General features: G+C 46.0%; 1 pseudogene; it reads left to right on the top strand.

Annotated features, from left to right (window-relative positions):
- Nucleotides 1-1022: 1022 nt before the first annotated feature.
- On the top strand, nucleotides 1023-8547 carry LOC148221971 (uncharacterized; annotated as a pseudogene).
- The last annotated feature ends 2041 nt before the right edge of the window (nucleotides 8548-10588 follow it).

Here is a 10588-nt window from a genome sequence, read left to right as displayed (position 1 = left end):
CTTCCCTCTTTCTTCAGTACCTTTGCTTGGGACTAGTGAATTTATGCTATATTTTCCAAAAATGATAACAAAGAACTGCTAGTTTTTTATAACCTTCCTCATTTTCTTGCTGCTTTTTCCCCTGTAACATGCAAACAATGAAGCAGTGTATCCAGCCCAACATGCTCCTGTCAACACAAACCAGAAGCACCCAGAAAAACCCAGAAGCACCAAATAAATTTTGTTGAATCTTGTTAAAAGAAGAGCCCTGTGAGAAATGCCAGGTCTGGGTGTTGGAGGAGAGGCAAGACACTGCAGTTTCTGGTGCTCCTCCATGCCAGACAGCTCTAGAGTTCAGCTGGAAAGTCAAAGACTACAGATATTCTTGGGAAATTCCTGACATTTTCTCCCTCTGTATGGGCCAGAAGTTATCATGAAAGCAGTCTTTCCTCTGGTGTTTTGATATTTCTTTTTTGGGAACCTCCTCAGTGCAAGCAGAGCCAAGTTTTCCCTGTGGCATCCATCGCCCACAGCTCAGCTGGTCATGAGGGATGGCAGAAAACCCACTTAGATCCCTGGCTTTGCACTCAAGTAAGTAAATTACTTGTTAAAGAGCAAGGCATTGGGGTTTTTTCCCAAAATTTTGTAATGTTTTACAAATTGAATCCTGCAACTGGGACATGGTTCATTCTTGCCCCAAGGAGCAGCCTGGCTCAGGAGGTGGTGGGGACACTTGACTCAGAAATGGTCCCTGGCAGAACGAGCTGCCCCATCTTGGGGTATCCCAGCAGAGCAGTTTTTGGAGCAGATGGAAGAGCAGCTTGTGGCTGGGGAAAATGTTGGGGACGGGGTCAGACCTTGGCTTTGTTGTCACCCTGAGGAAAGGCCCAGGGCAGGGAACAGGGGAAGTGTCCGACTCCTGCAGGATCCCTGCAGCTCCCACGGCCACAGGGCTCGGCCAGGATGAAGCGACCACAGCCCTGCCCCGCCCCAGGAGTGTTTGCAAAAACCCCTGAGGTTTGAGCGAAGTGTCGGCGAGGTTAATGGCACTCAGAGAAAGTCGCCATCACACGCTGTGCCTCATTGAAGAGGCGAGCCCTGGCACCCCAACCCAGGCAGGAGAGAAAGCAAGAGGTGAGGGCTGGGCCAGGGACAGCAGGAGCGCTGAGGAGCTGTGCCGGTCCCTGGAGGAAAGCTCCCTCTGCCCAGCTGTCTTTAAGGCACGCAGAGCTGTAAATGCCTCACGCACATCACATTAGTCTGATGACTCTCCGAGATGTCTAGACTGCTGTTGGAGCTGATAGGAAGCTGGCATCATCCGAGCTCTTTGAGCCTTTCTTGTTTTTTCTTTTTTCTTTTTTTTTTTTTTTTTTAACTGGTAATAAGATTCTTTTCATATTATGCACTGCTGGAAAGTCCCGTTCGCATGCAGACAGCTGCTGTGTTTATAGACACCATCCAAAATGCAGCTAAACACGACAGCTCGCTTCAAGCCGAGCAGCAGGCATTTGTTACAGTGATCATTTCCAGAGGGATCGCAGGAGCTCTCAGCATTTTCCCTATTTTAAAGTCAAAGCCTCGTCCTTATGCAAAGACAAAAGTCCCACATGCAAACACGCCTTGGGAAGAACCTGAAAGGGAAATAAAATCTTTAAAACTGAATGACAGCCTGAACACCAGCAGCTCCCATTAGTGTTTACCAGAAATAAACTGAACTAAACAGGCTGTTCCCTGTGAGCGTTTGAGGGTCATTCTGAGAGCACAAGAAAGTCTTGAGCTTGCCTTTAGTGCTGAACAAACCCAATACTGGAAGTCTTTCCTTGCAGATCTATCGAGCTAAAATAAAACTAAAGTAGGGAATTGCATCAAAACTGCCTCCATTAAAAGCCAAGTCCACGAGACAGGCAGTTTGGGAGGGCTCCTTCCAAGCAGTTTTCCCTCATTATAACACAACAGGAGTTATTTTACAGAAGAAAACAAAGGGTAAGAGAGTTAATTTGAACAGACATTTCCAGTGAAACTCTATTTTCCCCAGATGGAAACCCTATATTAAAGCAAACAGGTAAATTATGTTTAAGATAAAAAATACAGTTGCTGAGGGAGAAAAGCATCTCAAATTAAAGATACTTGCATGTATTTGGTGAGGATGCTTTTGTTGCAGAGTGATGCAGATGCTGCCTATGATGAAGCCTTGTTTCCCACCTCCCCCATGCTTTCTTCATCCCAGCCCATTCCCTCAGCAGCTCCTCTGCCCCTGTAGCCCAGCATCAGGTCCAATGCAGGTTTTAACCCAGACCAGCGTGGTGTGGGGACAGGAGCAGGAGCAGCTCCGCACTCCCGAGCTTTGCCCACGGCTGGTGGCAGCTCAGGGGCAGAGGGGTGCGGGCTCTGCGGCTGCACAGCTTCCCACCTAAAACACTCATCCCAACTGCGCATTGCCTCCGATATAGCCAAGTACACAGTGCCCTCTCCTGCCAGGAGCCTGTGTTTTTCCAAATATTCCCCTACACCTGTCTTTTCCCCCCCTTTTTAAGGAATGTAAATAATTTTATGGCTTGTTTTTATAAGATATTGGTTACGAGCTGTCATAGAGCTTGAAAAGAGGGTGGGATTTTCCCTCTCCGGTGTTTAGGCTCCAGCAGCGCCAGCAGCCCCAACCCAGCCCCAGCCGTGACATCGAGCAGGAGATCGGCTCAGCACTGCTCTTCTTCGGAGAGGAGAGAAAAAAGGACATTTGCCCCTTCCCACACGTGCCCGTAGATGTGACCGGTGTCCCAGAGGGAAGGCTCCTGCCCCCGGCAGCCCCAGCCCGGCTCTGCGGGCGGGATGGAGGCCACGCTCAGCTCCAGCCGCAACGAGCCAGAGAAGCTCAAATGTGCTCACGGCTCTTTGCTGGGTCACAGGAAGGAGACTCCAGCTCTATTTTCCAAGCAGCTTCCAGCTGCCCAAAGGCAAGCACCTTCATTTTCTGTGATGCTGTCTGACTGCAGCCCTAGACCTTTATTTATGCACAAAAGCATTATGTTATGCAGACGGGCAATAAATATTCCTGACAAGCCCTAAAGCTTAAAAAAAGCTCAGGTCCTTATGGCATCGAGCCACACACACCTGTTCCTCCTCTACTGGAATGTAGCAGCACCTTCCTACAAGAAAACGCATCATAAAAAGGAAAATTAAGATTAAAAGTATAATCAGATTCAAAATCCAGTTATGAACTTTTGCTTTTTATTATTTTGTTTCCATTGCTTTTTGTAAAAAGATTGATATCAAACAATAGAAAATTGCTGCCAGGAGTTTAACAGAGGCAAGATTCAGGACATGGGCAGGTACCTGGGTCCAGAGCCTTTCCCAGCCAAGGCTGGTCCATCGTGGTTCTCTTTCTGCAGGTGCACAGAGAACATTTTCTTTGTTTCTCTTTATTCACCATATTTAGCACAATAAATGGTTCGTTCAGAGTTAAAACACAAGTGGGATTTGGGAAAAAAAAAAAAAAAAAGAAGCACAGGTAACTGTTTTTATTTTCAATTCAGCTGCAAGAGGAATACAAGAGATGAGACTATAACATTCATTATTTCAACATCATAGAGTCCAGGCTGAAAAAAAAATATCTGCAAGAACAAAACTTTCAATTCATTAATGGCAAACCAAGAGAGCATTAAAGTGATTAATTCCACACAAAGCTCGGACTGCATCCTGCAGAAGAGGGCAGCAGTGTTTCCCCATACCAGGACATGTTCTCCAACCCAGCTGCACAAGGGGCTCATGGAGAACAGGATGATTTGGGAGCACAGTGGTGGGTTCCGGTTGTGCCAAATCCAGCCATTCCAGTGCACACCTGGCATTTTGGCTACCTGCACAAACCACATGGCCACTTTGACAAACCGGAAGGGCTGAGCCTGGCACAAGGAGGTGCCCTGCCAGCTGTGTGCAGATCTCTCCTTTCTCCCGTGCTGGCAGCTGAGCTCAGCTCTAGCCCCAGGCTGAAAATGAGAAAGTGCTGATTAACCCAGTTTACAACAACACTCCAATGGTGTAGCCGAGAGGGACTTGGGACAGCGGCAGGTGGTGATCAGATAAGAGGGAATGGCTTCAAATTGGCAAAGGGTGGGTAGATTTTATATATCAGGAAGAAATTCTTCCCTGTGAGGGTGGTAAGACCCCGGCAAAGGTTGCCCAGAGAAGCTGCCCCATCCCTGGAAGTATTTAAAGCCAGGTTGAACCAAGCTTGGGCCAGCCTGGGATAGTGGAAGGTGTCCCTGCCCATGGTAGGGGCTGAAACTGGAATACCTTCAAAGTTCTTTCCAATCCCAGCCATTCTATGACTCTCCCTTGTCATCAGTTTTTGTGTGAAGGAAGTTGTGAGCTTTTATCTAGACAGTGGCCTCAAACATGCACAGTCTCAGGGCTGATCCACTTCCCTTTTGGAACAGTCACATCTCATTTATCTGCAGTGCAAATAATACCCCACAAAAGGCATAGTGAGGGGACTCTGGTCTCTCTTCTAGAGCTCAGAGGCGATTCTAGGGGAACAGGCAGCTGGCACAGGACCAGAACTGAGGGAAGCTGAGTCCCACAGCTCGCCTGGAGGAACTATTTCAAGCATGTTAAATTTTAACCACACATGGCAGCATCTCTGCACTTCAGGGAGAGGTCATAGCAGAGAATCACAAGCTCCATCCCAAGTCAGTCCAAAATAAGAAACAATTTTTCAAAACATCCCAGCTCTCTGCAAGCTGAGAGTCTGGAACAGAGCTCTTCCTCTGCCTCAGGGCAAAAAATACCAAAAACACAGCCCTTTTCATTGCTGACCTTTACATTGTCAGGAAACTAATACAAGCAGTCTTCTTGGAAAAGCCATAGGGGAGGTAAAAGGAGAACATGGCATATGAGTAAACGTAAATCCAGAGGGGTGTGGGGGAGGAAATCAGCATTATATGGTGCTGTACCTCACCAAGATCATAACTGGGAGAAGAAGCACAGAGTAGATGAGATTCCAGCTGTTACACCCCACTTATGTTGCTCTGGGGTGCAGAATTCCTAACCTGGAGCTTGGCAGCCACCCTGTAAAAGAGGCACAGACTAAGGGTTGCTTGCCCCAAGTCCCAGCCCCACGTGCTGCAAACCTGCTGCCTGCAACAACTCGTGCATCAGTTCCAGTAATACACAGGCTTGGGGACCAAGACCAGAGGTCAGCTCTCTGAATTTCCCTTGAACTCCCTGATTTCACCCATATCATGTTGTTTTAACAGTGTGACTGCAGTGGGCACCACGAGGTCGGACTCCTCCCAGTGCCTCTGCTCTCAAACGGGGACCCTTTGGCTGCCCTGCTTCTCCATCCTGCCTTAGCACAGATGCCAGGCCAGCTCCTTCCCAGCCTCCCCATGGCAGCAGTGCTGGGATTGCCTCCTCACCAGGCAGGCAGATGTGCCTGTGGAAATCAGGTTAGTGCAAGAGCAGCTGCTGGCTGGCACAGCTGTGCCTGTCCTTTGGGGCAGGGAGAAAACAGATTAATCAATGAAACTGAATCCAGTTCATCAGAAACTACAGCCATCTGTCAGCTTATTAATAGGCACAGAAGTCCTGTAAAGCACTGCCATTAATACTCTGGGAAGATCTTTTTTTGGAGGAAGTTTAGGTTGCAGCAACTGCAGCATTGGGTGGGGAAGGGTGGTTGATGGTGGAATTTAAACCCGTTTATTATTTTACTTCTGCAAAATCAAATCAGTGGATTTTGCAGAAATCGCTTCCTCCAGTACAGCATTTCCCCCCTCACACAGCTAAAGCCTTCCTTACTTGGCTTTTACACATTACATCCTAGGCCTTCCCAAAACATTCACATGCCTGCTCATTTCTAAGGATTCTTCCTACTGAAGGGAGTGAAGGTTAAGGTGGAAAAGCGTCTCAATAACCTCCCAAACCCAATTTCTGCTAGGAACATATCCCAGCTTTGCCTGGTGGGTAGGGGAAAACCTGAAGAGGTTTTCACAGGCCTGTAAAACACAGAAACACAGCAGCACTTAAAAAACAGCTCATTTTCATTTCTTATATCATGGGACCGAGTATGTGGGGATGAGGGAGAGGAAATATGTTTCCAGATTATTTTAAACCATCTCTATTATTTCTGAGACATGCATTTAAACTGCAAGGGTTGCTCTTCCTTCAGTTATAACTGAGTTATTTTTGTGCTGTGCTTGATTCTCTTGTGAGAGCAGGCAGCTAAAATAAACACTATCTATTCACATCAAAGTTTTTCCAAGAGGAATTGAAATATCGCTGATGTGGCCTATTTTTCCTTAACCTCCAGCTTCTTGTCCTTGAAGCATCGTGACCGGAGGAGCCGCCTCCCTTGCTGCACCGCTGTGATTTGCTCGCTCTGAAGCCGACACAGTGGATGCTCCAGGGAGGAGCAGCATGAGCCATTTCACATCCATGCAATTTTTCTCATGCCTCACCAGCTGGATACAGTGCAGCCAGAAAACACCTTACAGGTCTCTCCCCTGAAGTGTGGGAAAGGGAATGCAAAGAGCTGTGTCCCTGATGCCTGCAAAGGGGGTTCCCTGCTCCCCCTGCACTGCCCTGGGACTGGGACAGTGGTGCAGAATTCCCCTCCCAGGCAGGGAATTGAACCATTTAAGGGTGCTCAGCTCTCAAACGGGCCACCTACAGGCACCACAGCCAACAGAGCCAATCTACAGCCAACAGAGCTGGGCTAGGAAAGCAGCAGTACCTCTTGGAATGATGATAAACCGGCAAAAAATCCCAGCTCTGGCAAAACGGACCCTTTCCAAATACTTGAAAAGCTTCAAACAGCTGTGGGGAGAAAGAAAACTCTCAGCAACTGTGGCAAGGCAGAGCAAGGCACAAACAAGGTCCCCTCTTGATCAGCAGAGGCACCGAGTGGGTGACAGTGCTGAGGGGCCCAGGGAGAGCAGGCTGGGCAGCTCACAGGCTCCTCCTGAGGAACTACGATTGAGGAAAACTCTCAAGATATCTGACAAAACTTGCCTGGCCAGAAGACTCCCAAGAAACCAAGACAGTCCTAAGTCATGTTTTGTGGGATCAGAAAAAGACAGGACAAGTCCCAGGGGACAGCAGTGACAGCTTCGCTCCCCCTGGGGACCTGGCAGCTGTGAGGATGCTGATGGCCAGACAAAAGGCTGAGTACAAATCTGTAACTGCAAGGTAAAGGATTTTAAACACTATGAGGCTTCAGGAAAGGCATCCCTTCCCATTGCATGTAAGCAGGAGCAGGGTCTGTGGATGCTGCTGCTGCAGTCAATGCCTCCCCGTACCACTGGGAATGGCACCAGGATCCAGAATTACAGGATTAAGCAGGCAATTATTCAGAGTCATCCAAACTCATTTTCATGTAAGGTGCTTGAGGAACTCCAGAGCATCTAAAAGATTTTTTGCAGGGCTGCACAGAGCTCTTGAAAAGCCTCTGGTCTATTGTGTATTTTCCCTTTTTGCCTTAATCCAATATCAAGCATTTCTCCTGGGAATAATGTGCAGGCTGCTCAGCAGCATTAGCACTAAGTCATTATTCTCTACGAATTGCAAGTCATGAATTTTAACAGCTCTGAGGAAAGTGTTCATTAGTATTTTCCCAATTTCTAAGATTAGAAATTGAATGGAGATTTACCCATAGCTTGTTATCAAAGCCAAAACACAGCAATATTTCCAGGCTTCACTTTCCAAAGAGTGCCGCTCTGCTATTGTGTAGTTAAAAGAATATTTTAAATGTAACACTGTTAATTAGTTAAAAGTTACAAGTATGTCATGCAAATTGACATAAACCAGAAAATACCTCAACATGCTGCATTTCAACAGATGGCAAGTGGCTGATGTCAAATTACACTGTGCCTTGTGTAAAGAAAAAGATCCATTTAATCTTTAATTTCTTGAAGTATTCCTCAATTTCCTCTTAGTAAAGGAACTGTTTGTAGGATTTTAGTATTTTTTAAATACCTTTGCTGTATTCTTCTATTTCCCCCTGCAGTACAAGGGAACTGCAATTTAAGCAGAATCACCAGTGTCTCCTAAAATATGTTGCATTGCCATTTGCTGTTACACTATTGGAGTATTCCACTACAAAAACAAAACCCTAAAAAAACCAATCAACCCACAAACTGACTTCTTTGGCCATATGGTTATTTATACTTATTATAAATTAGGATAATTAAAAATTGCAGCTTTTAATGCATAACACCAAAGACTGGAAACGTATTGGGGGTGCCAATATTTGTATTTATGGGAACATATGTTTAAAAAGGCTAACTTTAAAAGACTAGAGCTTTTCTAAGGGGGAAATTAATCTTTTGCTTTACAGTATCTGTGTTTCTACCAGCCTGGAGCAGAACAGAGCACTGTAGCTGGAGTTTCAGGGGATGCTTTGGAAACTGGGACAGCAGCATAAGTAGTACAGGCTGGGAGAGATGGGGATGAGAAATTCAGAGAGAGCAAAGGAAGATGAGAGAGAAGAAATGAAATGCTCAGGAATGATATTTCTCAGAAAGAGAAATGGAGGAATGCTTTAGAACCTTTGGGGAAATGCACAGGTGGAAATAAACAGGAGTGTGTCACTTGGAAGTGGAGCTAAACTGGGGAGAAAGGCCAGTCCTAGGGACAGCACATGCTCCTGTTCCTGTTGAACAGGAACACGATGGGACCCCCAGGAGCTCTGTACTACCCTGCTAATGTCAGGGACACTTCCTCTTACCACTGGAAAGATCTTTGGGACTTTTGGCACTACCCCTCCCAAGCCAGCCTGTGCAGTGCACGGGGGCAGCACTCTGGTATTTTTTGTGTGGCCTTGAGTGATGCTCTAAATGCTCAAGTGGTTTTAATCTCAGGGTGTCACACTTGCTCGAGTGTTTTAGCAGCCATCCCAGGGGTGCCATACATATCACCTGGGCTTTAGGAGAGAGCTGAGCTCCTACTTGCACCCCAAAGAAGCTCTTTCAGGTAGAGACAAACACAGAAACAAGGAGACAGAACTGCACCTCCCTACAGCTCCGACCTGCACTGTGCCTGGGATCAGAGCTGCTGTCCCTCTCACTGAAGGGATATTCCTCATTCATGGAGAGCGAGGAGGTTGCTCCTCTGGATTATAATCAGCCTCCCTATAGAATTCCCATAAGAACACATTAGTCTTAGAGAATTACAGTAACTACCTTGATACAGCATTTATGACACAGTTATATCAACAAAGTAACCACTGTTCTTTTAACCCACGGCAGAACTTTCACATAAACAAATACCACGTTACTTAAACCTGTACCAACTTAAAACTATACTTTGTTCAATAAAAACACGTGGTTGGTTATTTGCTCTTCCAGCCAGATAAAATGGAAGAGTGGCTACCTACCTGAGAGTTGAGTGTCACCTAAACAGCCGATGGTGTGTCAGCAGGAACCACAGAGATGTTTTTCTTCTTCCCCAGAGAAAAGCAAGCAGATTGTTCTAAGATCAAATATGAATGGCTCAAAAACCCAATCTTACCCCACAAGGCTCATAGAATGACAGCCCTGCTCTGTTCCAAGCCCCAGGCAGCACTGCAACTCTTCATCCCCAAGTGCTTCCCGGCCAACCCCTTCCATGCACTCATGTAAGTGCATTGCTGAACAAGAGCCTGTTTCATTGCCACCTTCACACCAAGCAACCACAAATGATTTGAATTCCAGCACCTGCATTCTTCTTTTTTCTACTCTCTCTTTTAGACCTCATTAGTATGAAAAAAAATCAGTTTATGAAGTCCCACTTTCCTCAAAAAGTATTTGAGTCTTGTTTAATCACATCACTCCCTTACTTTCTAAAAACTGTCCTGTCAGCATCAAGAACTTGCAGGAAATATAAAGATATTGCATAAGCGAGGAATGTTCTTGGATAACGGTTTGCAAAGCACTTGCCTGTTCACACATCATCATCCTGCTTATTTTTTTGTTGCTGTGTGTATTTAATGGATTAGATCCTCCTTGCAGCTCAAACAGCAACCTGAAAAACATCCCATCATCTAATACAGGGATGATTTGGGAAGTACTGGGCATCTCTGCTTTATCCAGATACTCTGTTGCAAAGCCTTGTAGAGAAGAGGTAAAACTTCCATGTTCTCCACACAAGAAGCAAACATTGCTGTAAAAATAATTTCAGACTGTCCTAGGTGAAGCTTTCACAACACCAAAAGCTCCCTGAGAGCCCTCACCCCGAATCTGGGAAGGCAGCTGTTAATCCTCCCTTTAATATCAGAAACCCTTCATTAAATCCAGTAGATCAAAGCAGCAGTTCAGTTTTACTTCCCATTCCCTGGAGGCAGAGCAGACAGCTCTGCAAAGTGCCTGGAAACCTCATCACTGTCTTTGCAGAAATACTCACGTCATCCTCAAAAGAAGCACAGTGGATTTTTTTCAAGCTTCTGCCATTTCAACAACAACAACAACAAAAACCCCCAAATAAGTTTCAAAACACACTTGGTAGTAAAACCAAGTGCTGTTAATGTGTCCAAAGCTCCAGTTGTTCAGGAAAAAGCTGCTTCAATGAATTTCTTAAAAGTTTTTTTCATTCATTTTTCATGCCAACACCTACGTTTCGGTTAACTGGACTAAAGTGGTAA

Source organism: Sturnus vulgaris, chromosome 15, assembly GCF_052056855.1.
Source record: "Sturnus vulgaris isolate bStuVul1 chromosome 15, bStuVul1.hap1, whole genome shotgun sequence".
In the NCBI taxonomy this organism is placed as follows: Eukaryota; Metazoa; Chordata; class Aves; order Passeriformes; family Sturnidae; genus Sturnus; species Sturnus vulgaris.
The sequence above is the reverse complement of the archived record's forward strand: the minus strand, read 5'-3'. Positions and strand labels throughout refer to the sequence as shown.